This window comes from Pelodiscus sinensis, chromosome 7 (genome assembly GCF_049634645.1).
Source record: "Pelodiscus sinensis isolate JC-2024 chromosome 7, ASM4963464v1, whole genome shotgun sequence".
In the NCBI taxonomy this organism is placed as follows: domain Eukaryota; kingdom Metazoa; phylum Chordata; order Testudines; family Trionychidae; genus Pelodiscus; species Pelodiscus sinensis.
Window position 1 is genome coordinate 5812656 of NC_134717.1, and position 25019 is coordinate 5837674.

General features: G+C 43.1%; 1 long non-coding RNA gene across 1 annotated transcript in view; it reads right to left on the reverse strand.

Moving 5' to 3' along the window:
- Window positions 1-24547, reverse strand: part of LOC112543805 (uncharacterized) — a 37612-nt gene extending 13065 nt beyond the window's left edge. Inside the window, exons 1-2 of the long non-coding RNA XR_012905425.1 lie at window positions 24364-24547; window positions 21519-21589 (exon numbers count right to left, since the gene is read on the reverse strand). This is a non-coding gene — a long non-coding RNA (uncharacterized LOC112543805). The remainder of the gene's footprint in view (window positions 1-21518; window positions 21590-24363) is intronic.
- Between the last annotated feature and the right edge of the window lie 472 nt (window positions 24548-25019).

Consider the following 25019-nt stretch of genomic DNA (forward strand, 5'->3'; position numbering starts at 1 on the left):
GCCCCACAAGGTCATCATCAAGGTCATCACCCTGTTGCTCATTCCCATCTTCTTGACTGCAGTGGGCGGAATGACATTATTAGGGATCTTCTCCAGGAAGACGAATTTCATTTTGAATGGACTGGAGAAGGGTGACTCGGTGAGGTCAGAGAGAAGACTGTGGAAATCAGGCTGGGGGATGGAGGACGGGACAGACAAGTCAGGCTAGAGAGAAGACTTGACTTGAATTCAGAAATATACACATGGAAAGGGCACTAGACTGACGTGGGTACAATCTGTTATTTTTGGATCAAGAGAAAAGTCAATATAATGGCTTTCAGGGTGTGGGGACTGTCCACAGTGATAGACAAAAGGAGATTAGGGAGGACTTGGGAGAAAACACCAGCAATTCAACTTTGGCCATGTTAAATTTGAGTCACAGGGACTGTTGAATATATGGGATTAAACTGTGTGAAACCAGTCAAGTAATCATCATTAATAATAAAGGTAATCAATGGCATGAAGATGGTAATGGAAGCAAATGAACTCATCCAAGAAAAGAGTGTAAGAGTAGAACCCAGAAAAGAGCTCTCAAATCACTTCGAGTGTAGAAGACAGGAAGGAAAAGGCATCTTAAAGAATAGTGATAGAAATGTAGCCGTGTTAGTCTGGGGTAGCTGAAGCTACATTGTCCTGCATTTTGCATCTTAAAGAGACACCGATGGAGTAGGCAGGAAAGGATGGATTTACCAGGGCCCGTGAAATATAAGTTGCTGAAAAAGGGATATGACTGATTGGTCTGAAAAGCAGTGGTCAAGATTATGAGGACAAAGTAGATGCATTGAGATTCTCCTGCCTTTAGAGACTTCCAATATATTCATTCCATTTGCTGCTTTGGTCTCCAAATCTATCTTTGGGGATGACTGCAGTTTCCTCTTGATTTTTTTTCACTGTCAAGTGCTGATTGCATATGGGATCTCTCAGGACTAGTTTCAGCAGAAGATTGGGTATTTGACCTTTTTGCTGAGTGGAAGATGGGTTTTCCGGCTCTCATGACACTAGACCTACAACATGCGCTGTTATAGTTTAATGTTCATTGATTCGCTTCAGACTCTTCTTAGCTCGGAAATATAGAGCAAGACAAGTCTCCTTAGAGTCAAGAGCTACTGTGTGTTTTTAATGTCAATGGAACTACTCATGTGCTGACATGCCTACTTAGATCAGAGCCTTTGCAGAAACAGGCTGAAACCAAAACCACCTACTGAGAATATAGTTGCACTTCAGAAAGTTGGGATCCAGATGCTAACTTTATGGCTCAAGCCGATCTTTAGTAGTTAATGGCGTTTATTCCCTCTCCGTTGCCTCTTTGAAACAAGCACAGGTTTGGTCTTAAGGCTTGTCTACACTGCTGTTGGGACGTGTGATTGCAGCATGTGTAGAGATACCCCAATCAGCTGTGATCTAACGAGACCAAAACTAGCTCAAATGATGACAGCAATGCAGCCACAGCAGCATGGGTTGTGGATGCTGGAATAGGAATCCAGATTCCTGGATGAATAAATGTTGCTAGAGCTTCACTGCTGCTGTTAGTCTGTCTAGAGCAAGGCTAGTTTGGGTATGCTACCACAGTGGCTGACACACCTCCCCGCTGCAGTGTAGACAAAGTCTTAGATTGTGGACCTTAATTCATAACCCATCTGAAAACGGGATCAATATTTTCACGTGTTTTTTGGCACACAAATCCCCTGAGCAACTATAATTAAACAGCCCCACCATCAGTTAAAGCAACACTTGCCAAAATAAACATGATGTATCTATATTTGGTCTGAGACCGGCTTCCAGCTGCAATTAATGGTAATTAATGACTCGATCAGCCAGGGGCTGTTCAATATTTTATCTCAAGTAGGAACAGTTCACTGGTTCTTTTATTATTGGAAAATAAGACCTTTTGACTTGGTAGGTGAGAATAAATCAAATTGGATGAAACCATTATGTTCCCTCATCCTAGTCCGTTTATCCTTCTCTGAGGTGCATACAAATGACCACCCAGGCAATCCAGCGAGGCCATAATAAGCCTGCATTTCAAGCAATGAAATATTCATCATTTTATAACTGGATGAAAACTCCAGAAGGAAACACCACAAATAGGCCTCTTGGGCTATGTCTACAGTGCACACTTACTTCGAAATAACACAGTGCGCGTCTACATTGCAAGCCCATTATTTCAAAATAGTTTTGAAATAGCGCCTTCTTACTCCGACTTCTGTAACCCTCAATTCATGAGGAGTAAGGGAAGTTGAAGGAAGAGTGCTCTTCCTTCGACTTCCTGCTGTGTAGGCAGGGCCAAAAGTCGAGTTCGGGTACTTCAACTTCAGCTACGCAATAAATATAGCTGAAATTGCATATCTTAACTCGGTTAGCCCACAGTGTAGCTGTACCTTTGCGTTGCTGCTAATGGAGAAGGAAGTACATGCAGGAGCGGCCCTAGACTAGCTGCCAGCAACTGGCGCCCTAGGTGAACCATGCAATCGGCGCCCCCACCTCCAAACCCCTCAATGATATTGCACCACCATTTGGTGCCCCGTGGTGCCCCATTTAACTTGGCACCCTAGGTGACTGCCTCATTTGCTTATATGGATGGGCCGCCCCGAGTATGTGCAACTATGGCACTGAGGCAACTTCCTTCAAAACCTACACCAGCGCTCATCGCAGTACCAAACCTTTCGCAATTACATTATTCAACTGGCATGGCTGTGTCCATTCCAATTGGCATTTTAGGATGTCATGACAGCTGGCGAAAAAAATCAAATTTTGAAATCTTTCAACCAAAAGTAACATTTTTCACACAAAAAAAGATTCCTCCTTTCCATTTTTGACCAGCTATATGTGTAACCATGGGGAAGACAACTGGGAGAAGAAAAGTAAATAATAGCAAAGAATGTGGCCAGATAAGGAAAGGCTCAGAATATTTAAAGACTCATAGATGAAACACTTTTCATATGTGTTCATTTTTTTAAACTGTATCCTTTGGTATATATGGTTGTGACAATTTTCTTCCACTATTTGATCTGAGGAAGTGGGTCTGGCCCACGAAAGCTCATCATCTAATAAACCATCTTGTTAGTCTTTAAAGTGCTACATAGTCCTGTATTTTGTCATAGATGAAAGAGACAGCTTAGGGGAGATAAATGATGACTAATGAGACACTTGCCAAGTATTACCAACTTCCATAGGTGCTTCATACCAGACTGAAGGATACAAAATAAAGGCTGTGTCAACTGTTGTAAATTATCTGGCCACATTTTTTTCCTATTTACTTTTTTTCTTCCATCAATAAATTCCTTCTTGTTACCTATACTCCTAATTTTCCTGACCGAGTAGCCACACCACAATTGTAAGCTACGTCTACACTAACCAGTTTATTTGAAAATTAGTTATTTTGAAATAGTTATTTTGAGAGTTACTATTTCAAAATAAGCTTATTCCTCTTCAGAAACTGGAGCTATTATTTTGAAATAACAAGCCCCTTATTTCAAAATAACGGGCTTCGTAGAGTGGATGCTCTCCACGTTATTTCAAAATAACGGGCTTTGTAGAGTCGATGCTCTCCATGTTATTTCAAAATAACGGGCTTCGTAGAGTGGATGCTCTCCATGTTATTTCAAAATAACTCCCCAGTGTAGATGTGCCCGTAAGTGTTCCAGGCACATAATATGAAAAATTGAATTAACTTTTTTTCATTGGCAAAAAAATGGATTTCTAGAAGTGTAATTAGCCAGCCCTAGCCATATTCCTCTGCTCTAGTAGTCAACTGTCCTGTGTTAGACATAGCTTCTGTCACTACTAGGAACTGGTTTGTGGCATCCTACCTGTTGTTCATCTGGTACAGTAAACTAGCTCTGAGAGTAGCCACAGCCAGGTGCAACAAATTCCTGAGAACACAACTACCTGTCCATAGGGCACTTAATAGCTGGATTATGCCCTGAACCATGATTCAACATGTCATGTCTCTTAAAATATCATAGGGAGCCCTGTGAACATGGGGTGATGTCTGTAGTATCAGAAGATGCTGTGTATTCTGCTGGTTGATTGCTGGGCACTGTGCTAAGCACTCCCCCAGGCAACATCCAATCAGCAGAATAGTGATAGAAATGTAGCCGTGTTAGTCTGGTATAGTTGAAGCAAAATACAGGACTATGTAGCACTTTAAAGACTAAGAAGATGGTTTATTAGATGATGAGCTTTCTGGCCCACGAAAGCTCATCATCTAATAAACCATCTTCTTAGTCTTTAAAGTGTTACATAGTCCTGTATTTTCAATCAGCAGAGGACTCCATGGTAAGGAAAGAGAAAGGAAGGCTGGCTCTTTGCAACGCCAGAGTCTGCCCCATAGGGAAACCTTTGAGGGAGGGAAAGGGGGCGGGATGCCTTCCCCCGCATGTCCCTCAGTCACTGTGGTGGCGTGTGGAGCTCTGAACTACACAGCATTAGCAGGAAGTATAAATTCTGCAGAGGAGGGTTGCTTAGGGCCAGGGAGTCAGTACTTTATTTACAAGCAGGCAGGAAGAGTAAAATAAGGAAGGGCTGGTGGTTAAAGATCTAGAAGCCTAGCCTGTAAAACAGGGATCTCTCTTTCAGGGAGGGGTAGTTTTAGAGAAAACCCAGGGGTCTCAGAAAAAATATAACCCAGCCCTCTGAGCTACAGAAAGGGCGAGTTCTGGGGACTAGTGAAAAGAAGGGGTCAAAACCAAGGGAAGGGATAGCATTGGTATAGAGAAGTTCCCGTTCTACCTGTGGTATTTATATGGCCCCGTCCTGGTAATATTTGAGCATCTCACAAGCAATGTTCCCGCTGATCATTTCCAGCCATGTGCAGAATAAATGTTATGTGCACCAAGGCATGTGCAAATGTGCACCACCAAGAGAAAGACAAACCTAGCTGTGAGCGCTCTGTTAATCAGCTGGCTGGCACTGGCGTCTTTCCAGAGCAGCTGCACAAGTGCACAGTTACAGGGAACACAGCTCACACAAAGAGTCTAATCTCTTTCTCCTCACAGCGGTGAGGCAGAGCCGTGCTGTTTATCCCTATCCTACGGCTGGGCACTGAGGCACACACAGACCAAAGACTGGATGTTTAAAAGTATATAGGGCATCTAATGGGATTTTCAAAGGTGCCAAGACGATTAGGTGGCTTGTAAACCCCAGGAGATGCCTAGATGCCTCTTTGGGTATGTCAAAGCTTTTGTAACTCTGGCCTGAGATCACACAGGAAGTCCATAGGGGAGGAAGTAGAACTCAGGTCTCCCAGGGCTAACTCACTATCCAGCAGTCCAGCCTCTCTCTCTCTTTCTCTCTCTCTGCTGCATATGGCAAAAGAAGAGGGTACTGATAGATGGGAGCCAAACCAAGCCATCCAGGAAGGATAAGGGAGGAGACCCATGTGAGAGGCGATTGCTTAACTTCCAAGAGGAGGGGGCAGATTCTACCCCAGGCTCGGCTGCAAAGTCATGGCTGTTGTGCAATTTTACATTTTAACTGAAAACTATAAGTACATAAGAACGGCCATACTGGGTCAGACCAAAGGTCCATCTATCCCAGTGTCCTGTCTGCTGACAGTGGCCAATGCCAGATGTCCCAGAGGGAGTGAACAGAACAGAGAATCACCAAGTATCAGGGGGTAGCCGTGTTAGTCTGGATCTGCAAAAGCGACAAGGAGTCCCGTGGCACCTTATAGACTAAGGCTACGTCTACACTGGCCCCTTTTCCGGAAGGGGCATAGTAATTTTTGAAGTAGGAATAAGAGATCCTTCGGAAAAGGGCTTTTTTCCAGAGGATCTGGCCAGTGTAGACGCTCTTTTCCAGCTTTTCTAAAAGCCGGAAAAAAGCGGCAGACATTTTTATTTAAATGCCGCAGGGGATATTTAAATCCCCCGCGGATTTCCCTATGACGATCTCAAAAATTACCATGCACCTTCCGGAAAAGGGGCCAGTGTAGACGTACCCTAACAGATGTATTGGAGCATAAGCTTTCGTGGGCAAAGACCCACTTCGTCAGATGCATGTAGTGGAAATTTCCTGAGACAGGTATCAGTTTAGGATTAAACAAAGACTTAGTACAAGTACAAAAGCAGTTTCTCCTCTCTTGCTGTTCACACCGCCACATCAGCTGCTAGAAGAGGGCCTCGCCCTCCCTGACTGAATTAATCTCATTATCTCTATCCTTATTCTGGCCTGTATATTTATACCTGCCTCTGGAAATTTCCACTACATGCATCTGATGAAGTGGGTCTTTGCCCATAAAAGCTTATGCTCCAATACATCTGTTAGTCTATAAGGGTATGTCTACACTGCCATCCTAGATCGAACTAGGGTGGCTAATGTAGGCATTCGAACTTGTAAATGAAGCCCGGGAATTAAATATTCCGGGCTTCATTTGCATGTTCCCAGGCGCCGCCATTTTTAAATGCCCCATAGTTCAAACTACCTGCCCGTGGCTACACGCGGCATGGATTAGGTAGTTCGAATTAAAGCTCCTAATTCGAACTACCCTTAAACCTCCTTGCAGGAGGAATAACAGTAGTTTGAATTAGTTGTTTGTTTTAAACCTGCTGCCTATGTTATGAGAAAAAGTAAATCACTTTTCCTTATTCACTTTTTCTAAACCACTCATGATTTCATAGACCTCTATTATGTTCATCCTTAGTCTCCTCTTTTCTAAGATGAAATGTCCAAGTCTTTTTAACTTCTCTTTATATGGGACCCGTTCCAAACCTCTAATCATGTTTGTTGTCCTTTTCTGAACATTTTCCAATGACAAGAGATATTTTTTGAGATGAGGTGACCACATCCATATGCAGTATTCAAGATGTGGGCGTACCATGGTTTTATATGGAGTCAATAAAATATTTTCTGTCTTATTCTCTCTCTTTTTTAATGATTCCTAACATTCTGTTTGCTTATCTGACTGCCGCTGCAGGACGTTGTAGATAGTTCTCTGAAAATATTCAGTTAATGAGTCTGAGATCTCTCTCGAGTAGTTACAGCTAAATTAGACCCCATCATATTGTATGTATAGTTGGGATTCTTTTTTTCTCCAATGTCCATTACTTTACATTGCATACACATTGGCTCAGTGACTGGGCGACAAAATGTCAAATGAAATTTTATGTTTATCAATGTGTAGCTGCGGATATGATAGCTCAGATATTTAAGTATAAAGTGCATAGTTATTAGGCACATGTTAATATCTAAGGGCACTTCTACACTGCAGGGCAAAAGTCAAATTAAGCTACGCAACTCCAGCTACGTGAACTGCGTAGCTGAAGAGGAACGTTCTTCCTTTGACTTCCCTTACTCCTTGTGAAATGAGGGTTACAGAAGTAGGAGTAAGAAGTCTGCCATCTCAAAATCATTTTGAAATAATAGGTTGCAGTATGGACTCGCTCTTTGTTATTTTGAAATAACATCAATTATTCCGAAATAATACTGTTGTGTAGAAGTGCCCTGAGATATTAGGCACGTGCCTAATAACTATGCACTTTGGGTAGCTCTTCCTCTCGAAAGAAAGTTGGAATGTCATATCTTCCGGTCCTTAATACAGTAAAACTTCTATTGACTCCACTCAGAGTACCTGGGCCTGTTTATTTTTCTTTCCTGCCTACAGTGGCCATGAAATATGTTAAAGGTCTAATTTTTTTCTCAACTTTAAATGGCACACTTTTCTCAGTGTTGAGTTTAATATATTCTCCTGTGAGGCCTGCAACTGTAATGTGTGTTTAAGAGTCTTCTGGATGAACAGGAATGTGTGTTCTAGATCTTGCAACTAGCATGGTTAGGTCATGAACAAGATCAAGAACACATATTTCTGTTCATCCAGAAATATAATTGATGCCATCATGTGCCTAAAGTGTCCATCTGCTATGTATATCGGACAAACTTCTCAGACACTTCGCCAAAGAATCAATGCACATAAAACAGACATCAGGCTCTCACAGAGAGAAAACCGTTGCTTGCCATTTTAGCCAGACTGACTATTCTCTCAATGACCTTAAATATGCATATTGCTTCAAAGAGATTTTAACGCCAGACTTCAAAGAGAAGCCTCAGAACTGTCATTCATGCTTAAATTTGACACTTTGCATAGGGGTCTTAACAAAGATGCTAATGATCTCACCCATTACAAAGATAGCTTCCCCAATTATCATCCCTTATGTCATTACCTCACAGACACTAACCTTCCCCCCTCACTCCTCCTCTGTTCTTAAACCTGATTCGTCATTTTTATATGTGTTCACTTTTTTTTGTGATTGTATCACTTTGGTATATATGATTATGACAATTTTCTTCCACAATTTGATCTGAGGAAGTGGGTCTGGCCCATGAAAACTCATCACCTAATAAACCCTCTTGTTAGTCTTTAATGTGCTTCATAGTCCTGTCTTTTGTTTCAGCTAGACCAGACTAACACGGCTGCATCTCTATCACTATTCCTGCCCTCAGGCACTCACACACTTATACAGGCCTGAGCTGCAGAAGGAGCCAAGGCATATAGATCCTGGAGGGTCTGTTTGCTCATCATGGCTGGGGAAGCTGGTCAGGAGGAGAGACACTGGCTGTAGAGAGGAGTTTCTCAGGAGCAGGGGAAGAAAGAGAGTGTCTCACGTGTGCTACCTCTCCTTATATAGTGTCTGAATGGCTCCTGTGACTCATTCACCTCGTCCTCAGGGAGCATGCCCAAACTTCCCTTTATCCAGCAAAGCAGCAGTCTGTGATGACTCATCACCATGTGCTCTAGTCTTAGCCCTGCAGTTTCAAACACACATACCACTCTTTTCATCACCCAGGGGAAAATGCAGTTTAGAGCAAGTTACAAAGGGGCTGAGAGTTACAAAGGTACAAAGTTGCAGCTTACACTAAATTTGAGAGTTACAAGGATTACAGCAAGTTGCAAGGTTTTAGAAAGATCACAATGAATTTCAGTTAAAAATCTTAGACCTTACAGTTTAGTGTAGTTTCAGAAAATGCTTGTGTAAAATCAAGTAAGCTGATGCGGAGGCTTTTTTATGCAACAAGGGCCAGTCCTTAAAATTTTGCAACAGAACTGCTATTGACTATAATGGGCACGCAACTCAGCCTTGTGATGACTCCAAGGGTATGTCTACACAACCGTTTTATTTCGGAATAATGGACATTTTTCAAAAATAACATAGTCAGCATCTTCACTGCAAGCAGTTATTTCAACATAATGTCAAGCTGGAGGATTTCTTACTCTGACTCCTATAACCCTCATTTTATTAAGAGTAAAGAAAGCAGAGGAAGAGTGGTCTCTCAGACTTCCTGCTGTGCAGACAGCACCAAAAGCCGAATTAAGCTATTTCAACTTAAGCTATGCAATTGACATAGCTCAAATTGTGTAGTTTATTTTGGCTTAAACCCTGCTGTGTAGATGAGCCCTTAGAGATTCCTTCTCTGTCTACTTACACAAATCAGACTGAGATGTCACCGAATGTGGCCGGGTACAAACACTTAGTGTGAGGTTTGTTACCACATGCTACTCCTGTGACTGACAGCAAGTTGGGATGCTCACTCAGTGCTGGCAAATGGAAAAGGACAGCACAAAGCTTCTGAGCTGCTGGGAGCCAGAAATTCATTGTGTTTTCTTCAGTATAGCATTTCTTGGTCACTTGCTCATGTAATCCACACACCTCTTGAGTGGTTCACTGTCTCATGTAGTTCCACTTACAGAGAGAATGAGCTTTTCTCTGGAGGTAGGTGACAGAAGAGAGATGACATGAGGATTACCTATTGTGATCCCTCCTTCTGGGGCATCTGGTATTGGCCACTGTCAGCAGACAGGATACTGGGATAGATGGACCTTTGGTCTGACCCAGTATGGCCGTTCTTCTGCCTTAACTGAAAGCCAGCTAGCTTTTAGCTCATACAGTAGAGGCTCATGCACTGAGGTCCCAGGTTTGGTTCCAGCTGTTGTCGTTTAACTTACATACATCTTTTTCATGGTACTCCAGAGGGTACCTTCTCCTCTCCAGCAAAATCCAGCAAATCATTTGCTCACATGCTCAGCATTAGACACATGACTAGTCTCACTGGAACTCCCATGTGATTAAAACTGCATCTGCTTAAGATCAGGATATGTATGCACATGCACCAAACAAAAAATTGGAGTTACTGAAAAAAAAAGTAGTTCTAATTACTAGAAGGTAACATTTTGGAGCAGGTTGGAAAAAGAAAACTGGGGGCATCCATTGATTTCTAGTAGCTTTTGATGAAATTTCAGAATTGGAAACTTCAAGTGCCTCTTCTTCAACTTCCTCTCAAAATCTGTCACTTGCTTCCATAATAGTATGGAATCTTTTGTATGATTAAGTGGCGCAATCTAAGCAATGAGGTATAACACATTTAACTGCAGATCTGGTTCTTGGACACTTTACGATGGTGCTGCATCCCTTGGAAGAGAGGGCAATAAAATCTGTATCTCTCTCTTTTTTTTAAATGAGTCAAGGGTTAAAGCAACAAAAATCTCAGTAGGAAAGCACAAGGGAGTCAATGAGTGAACCATCTTTGGCAATTTTCAGGCTTCTGAAGGTGTGCGAGACCAACACTTCCTCCTGCCATGGAATGAAAAACTAACCTGGTGGAGTCTAAAGATATATTGTTGAATTCCAGCCTTCCCAGCATGAACCCAAACTCATCCTCTGAGGAACTCAGTGGAATTCATCCACAAGGCTGGAGAACTTCTCCAGATTAGAAGAATTTTGGAAGTGCAGAGTTCAGTGGTGTAAGGAAACAACATGTAGATGGTCCCACATAGTGGTTACTGCTGGATTGGTGACCCAGAATCAAGGGGAGGCCACGAGGCAGTTCTTTGACTTGTGAGCAAGACATGAGACGTCATTCTTCTACTCTACTTTGCACTGATGAGGCCTCAGCTGGAGTATTGTGTCCAGTTCTGGGCACCACATTTCAAGAAAGCTGTGGAGAAATTGGAGAAGGTCCAGAGAAGAACAACAAAAATGATTAAAGGTCTAGAGAACATGAGCTTGGAAGGAAGACTGAAAGAATTGGGCTTGTTTAGTTTAGAAAAGAGAAGTCTGAGAGAGAACATAGTAGCAGTTTTCACATACCTAAAAGGGTGCTACAAGGACGAGGGAAAAAAATTGTTCTCCTTCACCTCTGAGGATAGGGCAAGAAGCAATGGGCTTAGGAAAATGTTCCTAATGTCCAACCTAAACCTCTCTTCCTGCATTCTAACTCTCAGGGAGGTGACACACTGGAATGAATTGCCTAGGGAGATTGTCTAACCTGTTCTTAAATATCTCAAGTGATGGAGATTTCACAGAGACCTGTCAGGGATGATCTAGACCAGTGTTTTTTAAACTGTGTTCCACAGCACACAGTGTGCCGCAAGGCAGTCGGAGGTGTGCCTCAGAGAACAGAATTCAAAATGGCCACCCTTAAAAGAGCAGGCTAACTTTTATTGATTTAAAAAAAAAAACACACACAACTTTCCCCTGATCCTCGCCCCCCCCCCCCCCCCCCATCACTTTCCCCCCGGCCTTTTTTTCCCCACTCCTCATCAAAAAATCCTTGGTGTTCTTCATAAAAAAAATTGTTTTGGTGTTCTTTGGTCTTAAAGTTTAAGAAACACTGCTCTGGACAGTGCATGGTCCTGCCATGGGGGCAGGGGACTGGACTCAATGACCTCTCGAGGTCCCTTCCAGTTCTGGGATTTTATGATTCTCTGGCTCCAGAGAGAAGCAAATTCTGTCAACAAGGTCAAGATCAGAGGCAGGTCAATGTCAGGGAGTGATGATCAGGAGTATCTATGAACCTGGAATCAGGTGACATGAGTCAGAGTTCTGAGATCATAGGGTAAGGCAGGGCCTAAGGGGCAGCGTAGGCCAGAAAGCTGATACCCAAACAACTTCTTGACCACTCTTCAGAGTTAAATAGTAAACATGAGCCAACCATTGGGCCTCAGTGAGCTGTCAATCTGGCCCCTTGGGCAGTACAACCTGCAATGTCTAATCCCCACAGTGTTTCTTGGCTATAGCTTTTTGTAGCCTCCCTGCAGTGTGGGCCTGTCCACACTCCAGATACCATGGACCTCACTTCTAGCTCTGTGTAGCCTTACACAGCTTGGCTACGTCTACACTGGCACCCTTTTCCGGAAATGCTTAAAACGGAACAGTTTTCCATTATAAGTATTTCCTGAAAAAGCGTGTCTACAATGGCAGGATGCTTTTCCAGAAAAGCACTTTTTCCAGAAAAGCGTCCGTGGCAATGTAAACGCGCTTTTCCGCAAAAAAGCCCTGATTGTCATTTTCGCGATCGGGGCTTTTTTGTGGAAAACACTACTGTGCTGTCTACACTGGCCCTTTTCCGGAACAGTTTTCCGGAAAAAGGACTTTTGCCCAAACGGGAGCAGCATAGTATTTCCAGAAAAGTGGCTGATTTCTTACAGTAGATCGTCAGTACTTTTCCAGAAATTCAAGGGGCCAGTGTAGACAGCTGGCAAGTTATTCCAGAAAAGTGGCTGATAAGAATAAGTGGCCAGTGTAGACACAGCCCTTGTGTTCTCATACTTGCATTAACGTCTATGCAACTCACAGTTTACCAGAAGCAGCGTTTGCCGCGTATTGGACCGCCCCTCTGGGAAAACAGTAGTGTTTTCAAATGAACTCTTTTCTGGGGAGAAAATGAAGAAGTGTATTTTTCCCAGCTTGGGTTCCTGAACAGCTGACCACAACCATTTCTGACCTTTCTTCCCTGCACCCTGCTTGTTATACCATAAGAGCCTCCTCTGGATTTTCAAAAAAATCATTCGTGAATACAATCTGTTGGGTCTAACTTAAACAAGGAAGCTGCCATTTGTCAGAACTCCCTTTAATTTGCCTGCCAGGTGACATCAGGCGATGCATTAATCTTCTAACATAAAACATTTTAAAAAGCCTATTCAGGCAGAATTCAAAATCCCTTCCAACCACCCAGTCAAAAAAGAAAAGAAAGCAGTTTCTTGCCATTCCCACTGTCTTAGGAACATTTCTTTAGTCTTCTCTAAAATCCCTTTCAAATAGAGGCGAGGAGTCCTGTGTCACCTTATAGACTAACCGCAGTGTTGGAGTATAAGCTTTTGTGGGCGAAGACTTGGTCAGATTCATGTAGTGGAAATTTCCAGAGGCAGGTATAAATATGCAGTCCAGAATCAGGCTAGAGATGACGAGGTGGATCCAATCAGGGAGGATGAGGCTCACTTCTAGACCTCTGGAATCCTCCCTGATTGGATCCATTTCATCATCTCCAGCCTGATTCTGGACTGCATATTTATACCTGCCTCTGGAAATTTCCACTACATGCATCTGACCAAATGGGTCTTTGCCCACGAAAGCTTATGCTCCAACACTTCGGTTAGTCCATAAGGTGCCACAGGACTCCTCAACGCTTTTGCAGATTCAGACTAACACAGCTACCCCTCTGATACCTTTCAAATAGGTGTACTTAAAAGGTCCCCAACTTCAGGCTACTGCCACCCAAAAAGGATCCAAGTTTCAGATTCCACAAGTCAAATAGACCCCTGTTTTTTCCACTCCACTTCTGATGAAGTGTGGTTTACCCATGAAAGCTCATGATCCTATGTATTTGTTAGTCTCTACAGTGCCACGGGTCGATTTGATTTTAAAAGTTACAGACTAACATGGCTTACCCGTCTGAGACTTTTTGCCTATTTCTATGTTTGTTGTTGGATTTACACCTTCCATAGGTGAGCCTACTTGGATCCAATTTTGATCTAGGAAACACTTGGTGGCCTCTGCAAGGAACTGACTTGCCACGTTTGTATTGTAGCAGCTAAAACCCAGACTGGGGCTCTGTTTTGCTTCACACCAGGCAGACACATAATTACAGTGCCTGCCACAAACAATCTGTGATGGATAGGAGAGGATACAGCTTGCCTAAAATCACAGCACAGGTAAGTGGAAGAACCCAGAATAGAAACCACATCTTCTTAGTCCCCTAGCTACTTGTCTTATCACTTACCTCCTAGTGCGTCTGCTACTGGCACGACTTCATAATTCCAGACGCTAAATTGCACTGAGTGGGCTAGCACTTCATTGATTAGTTTTCTTATTCCCCTTTCACATCAACAATTGCTGGAGCTGACAGTGCATAAGTGGGAGAGAAAGTGATCTGTGCACAGGGCACATTCTGTATTAAGTTGCTGTCCATGATGCATGTAGGGATAGGAACCCTAAACCTGCCCATTGTTTACCAGCTCCTGGGGCCAGTAGCAAAAAAGACGGGGTGAGGCACTAGCAAGAATGCATTCTAACAACAGAACACTCAGCTGTATTTTTGTTATCAGAGACATTCCTTGCATGAGTAAAACTTTGGAACCGGTGGCGTTAACTAAGAAAAATGTGAGCTATGAAAGACCAGACAGATTCATAAATTAAACAGGAGTTTCTGGGAATAAGTGTGTCCTCCAAACTGCCACTATGACTAATTCAGCATCATGAGTACATAATGCAAAGCCTGTCTTTATTAGATCACCATGCCTGCACCGTAAACCAGCAGGAATTTTAGTTGTGACATAAAAGCAGAGGACATGCAATGAATTTTAAAAACCAATGTATAGAATACAGCTGATCTCTAATTAGTAGAGACCCCAGATCGATTGTCAGGACTTCCGTCTGCAGGGTGAGCGACGAATACCCAGCCGGGTACAGTAGTATTATTGGTCTCTATGCAGGAAGGATAATTCTGTGGTTAAAGCACTGACGTGCCATTTAGGAGGTCTAGCTTATATTCCTGACTCTCGCTATGTCAGCTTGGGCATGTCATTTGATTTTCGTGCCTCTATCTCCACCAGTAAAATGGGGAGAACGCCCCTTCCTTGTCTGATCTCTTTAAATTGCAAACTTTTAGAGACAATGTTTTTCTTATTATGGATTTGTCCCGTATCTAATGCATGGGGGTTCTAAACTTGGCTGAGGTCTTGAGGTGAAATGGTAGAATTAATAATAATCAAGAGACGTCTGCTCTTGCGTGTCCAGTTATTAAAGGGATGAACTAAAAACACAATTCATTGGGTCCTTTTCCCCCACAGACTGAAATGGAAGGCAAAGCTTGAGTGTAAGTGAAATAAGAAAATACAGGCAATTTCTATATGAACTGTCTCTTCTTCCCTCCCTAACCTAAGTAATAAAATGAATGCACGTCATACACATAGATTGATCAGCTGCAGAGCACAGAGAGTGGTTAATATCTATTCTGCATTAGCTGAACTGAAGCCACTGCTATTCTGCACTAAGAGTGCCCCTCTGTGGTTCAGCTTAATCCACTTTGACAGTGGTTTAAGCTAAAATGCACACAGGCATTTTTTTCGTGTGGAATAAGAATCCATACAGGGAGTCAGTGCAGGGTAGCTATTACACTTCATAGCCACACATTAGCTTATTCCACTCTAACTCTCCTGTAGAGATTAGCCTTTAGTGGCCGGCAAAAACCAAATGGTTCAAACTCAGATGCTTATCTGAACCTTTAAGTCAGCAACACTTGCCTGGAGATGTCTGAGGAATCTCTAGTCACTCACGCTCCTGGCTGTGCTAGGAATACCCTAAGAAAAGTCTTTGCTTGATATAGAATAGTAGAAGTGGAAGGAACTTTGAGAGGTTGTCAGACAAATGCAGGGAACAAAGCCACTGAGGAGCTAACTGTGCAGGCGGGGTGGGGGAGTGGGGAAAACATTTAGCTAGAACTTTCCAGAAGTTCTATAGTCCTCGATTCTAGAACTAGGCAAAGTTTAAGTCTTTGTGAGCTGATGTATCCGTCTCTGCAGTCATGGGCCCCACACAAGACCCAGGCCCACTGATGGGGGAAGGGTGGGTGAAAGGGGCAGCTGCCCTGGAGCCTACTGAGTCAAAAAGGCCCGGGACTCCCAGAAACCGCTGCTGCTGTTAAATGACTGACTGCCAGAGCCCTGCATAGCACATTTCAGAGCCCCCAGTGGTATGCTCTGGAAGGCGACAAAGGCTAGGGGGTGCACGGTATGCTCCAGGCAGCATTGGGAGGAGCTAGCTGCTTGGTCCCCGCCCCTTCCATTTGAGGCCCTGCCCCTTTCAAGAGCATGGAGCCAAGGCCCCTCTCCACAACCTTGCATAGGGGCCCAGCGAGTCTGTTAGCTCCCCTGACAAGACCTGTGATAGCCAAGTGCCTGTGACATTAACACAGCTCTGCCTTTCTGGAAAAGCTGTGCCTGTTTGAGTCAGCAGAAGCTAGATTGTAAAAGGGTTTAATATTTATAGTTCCTCCAGACAAATTTGGTTTTATCTCTGAATAAATTCTTAATTATTCTTCCATGATGTAGTGCTCTCCATTAATAATCCATTAGTTTGCAAAGCCAGAACAATTCTCCTCGGCTTAGATTCCCTGAAAATGCCAGCTGAATCCCGTAAGTACGATGGTTCTGCGTGTAGCATCTCAGAGCATATAGAAGCAAGATCCATTAAATCACAGTAACTTATTCCAGAGTGAAGCGTAGAAACCTATCCTATTTAGGAGGGCTATGCCCACCGTCAGCTCCTCACAGCTTAGCCAGTCAATATTTTACCCTTTTAAAGAATATATCCTGCCAGTTGCTGGAACAAGAATTTTCAAAGCCGTCAGACCATATAAATATCATTGTAAGTATAGCAAAAAGGAGAATTTAGTGCCAGTGAAAAGAGTCATCCTGAAAGCTCCGGAGCCTGAGGTCCTCTGTTGCTTATTTTACGTTAACACCTAAGATCCCAGCAGAAATCAGGACTCCTTGTAGAAAGTGTTTTACATAGAGATAGTGAGAGAAACAGGGTGAAGGGTAGAATGGGGAAATGGAGGCACAGAGCTGTGAAATGATTGGTCCTCCACCACACAAGGATCAGTAGCAAAGCCAGGGATAAAGCCCAGATCTCCTGACTCCTAGCCCCGTACCCTTTCCATTAGGTAACACTACCTTGTCTTAGGAGTAATAGAACAGAACTTCATTAGCAGACCACTCTGGACTGGAATAAATATCTTAGGGGTGAGAGGAGCCGCTTGCCTCTATTGTCAGTAAATGCAAATGCCGTGGGGGATATTTAAATCCCCCGCAGATTTGCAATTGTGACCCATCTCAGTAGCATCCCTTTTCCGGAAAGGGATGCCAATGTAGATGTAGCCCATATGTCTCCAGCCTCAGTATTGAAACGTCCACCAACGTAAGTGATATTTATCGTCCCCTCCGTATAGGGTCTTATGATACTGAAACTCATCCACTGTGACAGGTCACCTAGTATTCCTCAACTTGGAGAGCTTATCTAAAGTATGATTCTATAGTAGGGCTGTCAAGGGATTTACAAAATTAATCGCGATTAATCGTGCTGTTAAATAAGAATACACCCCAACCTGCACCACCCCAATGCCCTCACCCATCCCCCAGAGCCAGCCACCTGCAGTCCCCCTGCTCTAATCTAGTGCCTGTCCTTCCCCAGAACCGGCCACCCCCCCTACCCACCCTCAAAACCAGCCCGCCTGCTCTGAACCACCCCCAGCTCCCTTGCTCTAACCCAATACCTCACCCCTCCCACAGAACCGGGGACATAACCTAGGACACCCAGAAGCCGCTGCTGCTGTTAAATGACTGACTGCCAGAGCCCTGCATAGCACATTTCAGAGCCCCCCAGTGGTATGCTCTGGAAGGCGTCAAACCCCTCCCCCGACATCAGACCTGCCCTGGGTCTCACCGGAGCCGCCACAGCCATGCGCTTTTCCCTGCAGGTGCTGGGGCATGTGCGCAGAGCAGCCATTAGTGGTCTGGGTATTCGATTCCGAACGTTGCCTTTGACGGGCACATTCCGCCGCCCCCTCTCCGATTCCCTTTGCAGGGCAAAATCCTGGTCATTTTTTGCCATTTAAAAAAGCCAGCCAGATGGAGATTTAACTAGTGAAAACAAGGACATGTCCAGGAAAAACCGGACATATGGTAACCCATTAATGCGTGTTAATTTTTTTAATGTGTTAATTCCTCCCTGCATTAAACGCATGTAAATGCCTGCGATAATTGACAGCCCTAAACTATAGCTCAGTAGTCTGCCAAATAGTGTGTGCTACCCTACACTAAAAGTTCCATACTGCACTTACATGTGCTGCTTTGACATCAGAGCAAGCTTCAGAACTCATAGGGTATGGCAGCTGAGTACACCCAGGCAGTTAATGTATAGCAAGTAAAAGCATCCCAGCTTGCCAGGCATTAAGAGTCCAGGTAGACAAGTCCTAAAACATTTATAATCTAACTTGTACAGCTGGTCCAAAAAATCAGAGCAATCGTTTTCTGCTGAAAAAATGAAGTTTCACTGAAATTGGAATGTTTTGCAGGCGCGTCCATTTTTATTAAGTTTTAGGAGGGCAGGAGAGTCAAATTGTTTTGTTTCATGCTGTCAGAACATTTAAGAGGTCCAAATGCTTAGTTTTCACTTTAATATGTTTAAATATTGCCCGTGGATCTATATAGTTAAAACCACTTTGTTCCCAGTTTTTTTTAAAAAAAATGAATTTTCATTCTGTGGGAAGCCACAAAATATCAGTGTTTCATTCAGATTCATAACAAAGATTTCAGAACAACCCATGGAGTGGAAATTCTTGTTCCTTGACCCACGCATCCTACTAATTTGAGGAAGGGCCTATCGAAGTGGGCCCATGCTTTCCAAAAACTATAACTGCATCCTGCTCCAAAGAGCTTGCAGGCTAAAGAGGATAAAATTGACTAGCACGTTGGGGATTCTATAGACATTGTTGGAAGCATCTGGTATAATGGTAATAACCGTTAATTTCTGACAGTATCTGTTAGCTCAAGAGTTTATGTACCGCCATTGTCACATTAAAGCAGAGCACACATTTTCTGTATGTGATTAATTATTAATTTCTAGGTTTTGTTTTATAACGAGCTCCGTGTGGCTTATCACAGGCAGTAATGTACCTGCACATTTTTAGCAGCCTGCGAAGGACTCATTATAATCCAGTGACTGTCACACATGTCCGGGCAAACTGCAATCTTGCTCCACTCGCTAGTGAAGGATTTCCAAATTCTCCTCTCTTAACCCCAGAATAAAATCTCATTTCCTGTTCAATAAGCCATGCCAGAACAGAACGTGAACTCTGCATTTGAGAAAGCACTGTGTTTTTTTAGTAGAGAATGCCAGGTTTTCTAAACAAAGTCACCTTATTATTGAAATAGGCACTGCTGGGTTTTAAGTTAATCCAGCTTTACTTCTCACCTCATTATTTGGTTATATTAATTACAGAAGCTTTAGCATCTTCAGGAAGAACAAACAAACAAAAACCCCACTTCCTGTCTACAAGGCAAGGTCCACCCGTAAGAGACATAAGTCCAGTTAACTTAATTACGTAGCTGGAGTCGAAGTATCTTCAAGAGTGTTTTGGCGCCGTCCACGCAGACAGAGGTCAATGGAAGCACATGTTCATGGCGACTTCACTTACGCCTTGTGAGGAACAGGACTACCGGTGCTTCTTGGAATGACCTCTCAGTTCGAATTAAAGAGTCCTCAGTAGACCCACTAATTCAAACCCTGGAAGATTGACTGCGGCAGCTTCCATCTTCTCTGTAGTGTTGACAAACCCCAAGTGATCTGCTTCAAACATAGTAAAGTCCCAGGGCAATTTAACCAATCGATGAAAACAAGTTTGCAAAATCAGATAGATCAAACTGTGCTTTCATTTGGCTCATAGAAATCCAAACTGTGGTTTCTAGCAAGGAGAACTAGGAACCGGGAGGACTGACGCTTTGGCAGATGGAGGGATAAAACAGGGGCAGGAAAAATCTCTCCAATGCTTGGACAGAGGCTGCTGTGTTACGGGTGGAGGGTGACAGTGACAGAGGGAGAATCCACCAGACTTATCCTCTTGCCCTCAAGTAATGTCAAAGTTAACACCACACATTTTACTGTGCCTGCTCCGGAACAATTACGTGGGCTTACTGAAAGAACCTTGAGAGGTCATTGAGTCCAGTCCCCTGCCCTCATGGCAGAACCAAATACTGTCTAGACCATCCCTGATAGACATTTATCTAACCTACTCTTAAATATCTCCACAGATGAAGATTCCACACTCTCCCTGGTCAATTTATTCCAGTGTTTGACCACCCTGACAGTTAGGAACTTTTTCCTAATGTCCAACCTAAACCGCCCTTGCTGCAGTTTAAGCCCACTGCTTCTTGTTCTATCCTCAGAGGCCAAGATGAACAAATTTTCTCCCTCCTCCTAATGACACCCTTTTAGATACCTGAAAACTGCTATCATGTCCCCCCTCAATCTTCTCTTTTCTAAACTAAACAAACATAATTCCTTCAGCCTTCCCTCATAGATCATGTTCTCTAGACCTTTAATCATTCTCGTTGCTCTTCTCTGGACCCTCTCCAATTTCTCCACATCATCCTTGAAATGCAGTGCCCAGAATTGGACACAATACTCCAATTGAGGCCTAACCAGCACAGAGTAGAGCAGAAGAATGACTTCTCATGTCTTGCTCACAACACACCTGTTAATGCATCCCAGTAACAAGCACTTACAGTAGTTATGTCTTCATCTTTACAGCACTCCCTATGGGCGTGTTAGTACTTTGTCAGAGAGAAGAATGCCACCTACCGAGTCAAGATTTTCCCACTTCCTGTTCCTGTTGCATCCTAGGAGAGTTCCCTTGCCTGTCTAAAGGAGGGCTGTTTTGTATGCCATAGTAGTGAGAGGTGTGTATCACATTAGGAGGAAAATTCACTCCAGGTGCTCTTTGGAGGGCTTGAATAGCATATAGCTTGAAGCTAGAACTCTGTGGATTACACAATGGGATAAATTTCTCCATATCATCCCCATAATTGAAAATAATTGAAAATGGAAATGCTCTAAGGCAGAGGTTATGTTTTAAAATCAACTGGAATTTTCCAGTCAGACCACTGCAGCTAGAGAGTTGGGATATATCCCTCCTTCAGGGTGTGTCTACATAGCAAAGTTATGTTGGAATAACAGCCATTATGCGCGCATCTACACAGCAATTCCGTTATTTCAAAATAATTTTGCAATAACAGATGGCTTATTCTGACTTCTGTAAACTGCATTCTATGAAGTATAATGCTGATTCTGAAATAGCTATTTTGAAATAAAGTGTGTGTAGATGCTCCACTTCTGCTATTTTGAAATGGTCCCTCACTGGGGCCATTCTAAGTTATTCCTCCTGGGGCTCTAAATCAAGATATCACATCTACATTAGGGAAGCCTGCCTCAAACTAATAATGAGGCTTCCCTGCACTGTAGACCTGCTATTTCAAAATAAGCTATTCCGGGATAACTATTTTGGAATAACTGTGCAGTGTAGACATACCCTTACTGCCCTGGCAAAGGGAGCCATCCCATTGCTGAGTAATTTAGAATGCATTGAGAGAGAGAGAGAGAGAGAGAGAGAGAGAGAGAGAGAGAGAGAGAGAGATGTGAAATAATACTTACAAAATATAACCGTTCGATATATATTAATGGACCGATGTTGTCGTCTTAATCACCAACTTATCACAAATTAACTGTTAAAATATGGGAAAAGTAATAAAGGAAACATTATAAAAGCATAATGTCATGCCATGTAAAAATGTCTGAATTAGAAGTAGAATACTTTTTTACAGCTTTCCCCGGGATTAATGTGCTACTCAGAATTTTATTACGGCCTTGTAATAGGCATCCACATGCTCTATGTCGTAGGTAATCTTTAATATTGATAATGTGTAATTGTATTTGCTGTAAAATGATGGAGCAAGATCGCTTGGCATATAGTGTCTGAACAGAGTGCCCCTTCTGATGTCTTTTTATGGTGGAACGCTTACCTTAATGCATGTCAATATATTTTAGAGCTTCCCTAGAGGGTGTCATATGCAATATTGGACAGAAGTAACAGTCTCAATGTGACAGGAGAGATAAGAGACGGGGCTAAGGGAACTTGTTTGGATACAAGACAGTTGCACCTCTCTAGCCTTTCACTCTCTGGTCCAGCAACATCCATAGTCCAGCATGATTATAGTTAGCCAGATGTCCACTTATCATGGGTGTGGCCAAATTTCCCATGGTCCCATAAAGTTTGTTTACAGCCACCAGTCCTGGCTCTTAGTATTCTGTGCTATTATTTAGCTCTAATTTACCCCTAACTGTTTTCTCAGAGCCTAGTAAGCAGTGGAAGTGTTGGTCATGCTGCTAGACAATATTGACCTCCCATCGTTCGGCAAGTTTTCTGATGAATCACCAGTCAGGTCTCTATGGTTCCAGACTAGACAGATTCAACCTGTAATTCTTCCCCACTCCTCCTCTTGGAATTTTGAATCAAGCGCGAAGTATGGCAAATTTGGTTTTAGCACATACATACATCCTTGGCTTCCTAATAGCGTTTTCTGCTTGCTCTTTGTAGCATAGAAAACATTACTGTTCTGTGTTCATAAAGGGAAACATTTGTGAGCATCTACGATCCTGTCCGTTCAGTAGAAAAATCTCATTGTTACAGATAGTTAGGCCAGCTCACCACTTCTAGGTGCAGAAAACTTCCCCGCATTGCTGCACCAAGACTCAGTAGTCTAACCTCTTTAATGGGTGATCATTGTCTTCTTTAACTAACCAAGACTACTGGCTTTAATAACATTCCTTTCTCTTGTGCATCAGGAAAGGTAAATGATTCTCATGTGTCTTTGAAGGCTCTCTAAGGTCTAACAGTCTCTGAAGTGTTCAGGCATTATTGCAGTCAAGCAGCACAAGGAAAACCATCTGTTCTATTTCATCAGTTTTCCCATATGTCAAATAAATTTCATTATCAGAAACTCCCCACAGACTAGAATCCACAAACTCAAATCAACACCAGACCCTGCCATAGAATCATAGAATAGTAGAACTGGAAGGGACCTCAAAAGGTCATCAAGTCCAGTCCCCTGCCCTCACGGCAGAACCAAGAACCATCTAGATCATCCCTGATAAATGTCTATCTAAATTGCTTTTCAATATTTCCAATGATGGAGATTCCACAACCTCCCTAAGCAATTTATTCGTGTTTAACCACCCTGACAGTTAGGATGTGTTTCTTAATGTCCAACCTAAACCTCTCTTGCTGCAATTTAAGCCCATTACTTCTTGTCCTATCATCAGAAGACAAGGAGAACAATTTTTCTCCTGCCTCCTTGTAACAAGTTTTAGGTACTTGAAAGCCGCTATCATGTCCTCTCTCAATCTTCTCTTTTCCAAACTAAACAAATCCAATTCTTTCAGTCTTCCCTCATAGCTCATGTTTTCTAGATCTTAAATCATTTATGCTCTTCTCTGGACTTTCTCCAATTTCTCAACATCTTTCTCAAAACATGGTGCCCAGAACTGGATACAGTACTCCAACTGAGACCTAATCAGCCCAGAGTAGAGCCATAACAATGGATGCAAAACTTTCAATTTCTCCACTGCTACCATGATCAATAACACCCACAACACACCTTTCAAGATCCGTGAGTCCTACACACAACCTGTGGTGTGCCTCACCTCATGCCCTAACTGCCCCAGTTGCAACTAGAGGCTGAAACTAGACAATTGTTACATTCCCAGATGAACTCACACAGAAAAATAATACAAGCCAAAACCACCCTGTGGCAGAGTCCATGCTCAGACCCTTTGGTCTGGGAAACCTTCTTGTTCACAAATCCACCAGACACACGTCTGGTACAGTCACCCGTGTTTTTATTGTTAGTTCACACCACCTTCTATTTACAAGGCTTACAGAGAACTCAGCCAGCTCCTCCATCTGCCTTGGAGCACACCCTGGCTTCTTGCTCCTCCTTGCCCCTTCCTGGCTTCCTTCCTCTGCCTTGTATACACCTGTCATGGCTCCTTCCCCACTCTGGCATGATAAATGCAGAAGTGTGGGCCAGCACGCCTTATCTACTAGGCTTTGGTATAAAAATTCCCCCAAGATCTTAAAAACCTAGATCTTGGGAATAAAACTTCCGCTGCCACCAACCAAATGTTGCTAAAGAAACCAGGGGAAAGATCATTTGGGAAATCTTACCCCTAAAATAAAAATCAGGGCACACAATTAACCACTGCCAGGTTAATAAAAAGAAAAGAAAGAACTTTTATTATTACAACAATATTCCTGTTGCAAGCATAATGACTAGATAGGAAGGTAACAAAATATACTCATGGAGCAATTCCATGGGCCTAGAACTTAGTTACAAAGAAAACCCAAAACATCTTTTAAGCAGTGCCAGACATCAGATCCCATACCCAACCCCTAAAACAATAAAGCCTAATGAAACTACCTAAACCTTATCCTACTTACAGAAAATGAAGAATGGTGTCTTGGAGAGAGAGAGACATGCTTGTCCCTCTCTGTAGCTGCAGAGGATTCTCTCAGAGAGACAAAAGGGAGAAAGGAAAAAACCCAAATTCCTTTGTCCCAGGTTGAAAGTCCCACCTACATTCCTACTGGTCACTCCACCTGGCTAGGTGTAGTTAACTCCTTAATCCCCAGGCTGCTGGCTAACCCTCATAATCATGACAACACCCCAGTGAGGCCCACAGCTGTTTCTAATAGCCCTTCAGGCCTGGGCTTTCTCAGCTGTGGCCATCAGCCTCTTCAGCCAGACTAGCCATCTGTCACACACCCTCTCACCTGTGAGCGGTCAATTTCTGACCGCTGACCTCCCAGTCCTCATCCTCAAAGCAATTCTTCACAATACCTTCAAAAGATGTGCTTAAATTCATAACTATTTTACACAGTAACATCATGGTCTTCAGAAAGCCATTGGATTTATGGCTGACTAGAAAATTTACCTGGTGTTGCTCAGGTCCTTAACTCAATTGATGTTGATGTTTTGGACAATAAAATGGAAATGTGCATGTTTCATTTGAATCATTTCTCTGGGGTGGGGCTGGGGATGAGGAATCCAGGGTGCAGGCTGCCCTCAGGGGAGGGGACAACCCCAGGCCTTTCTC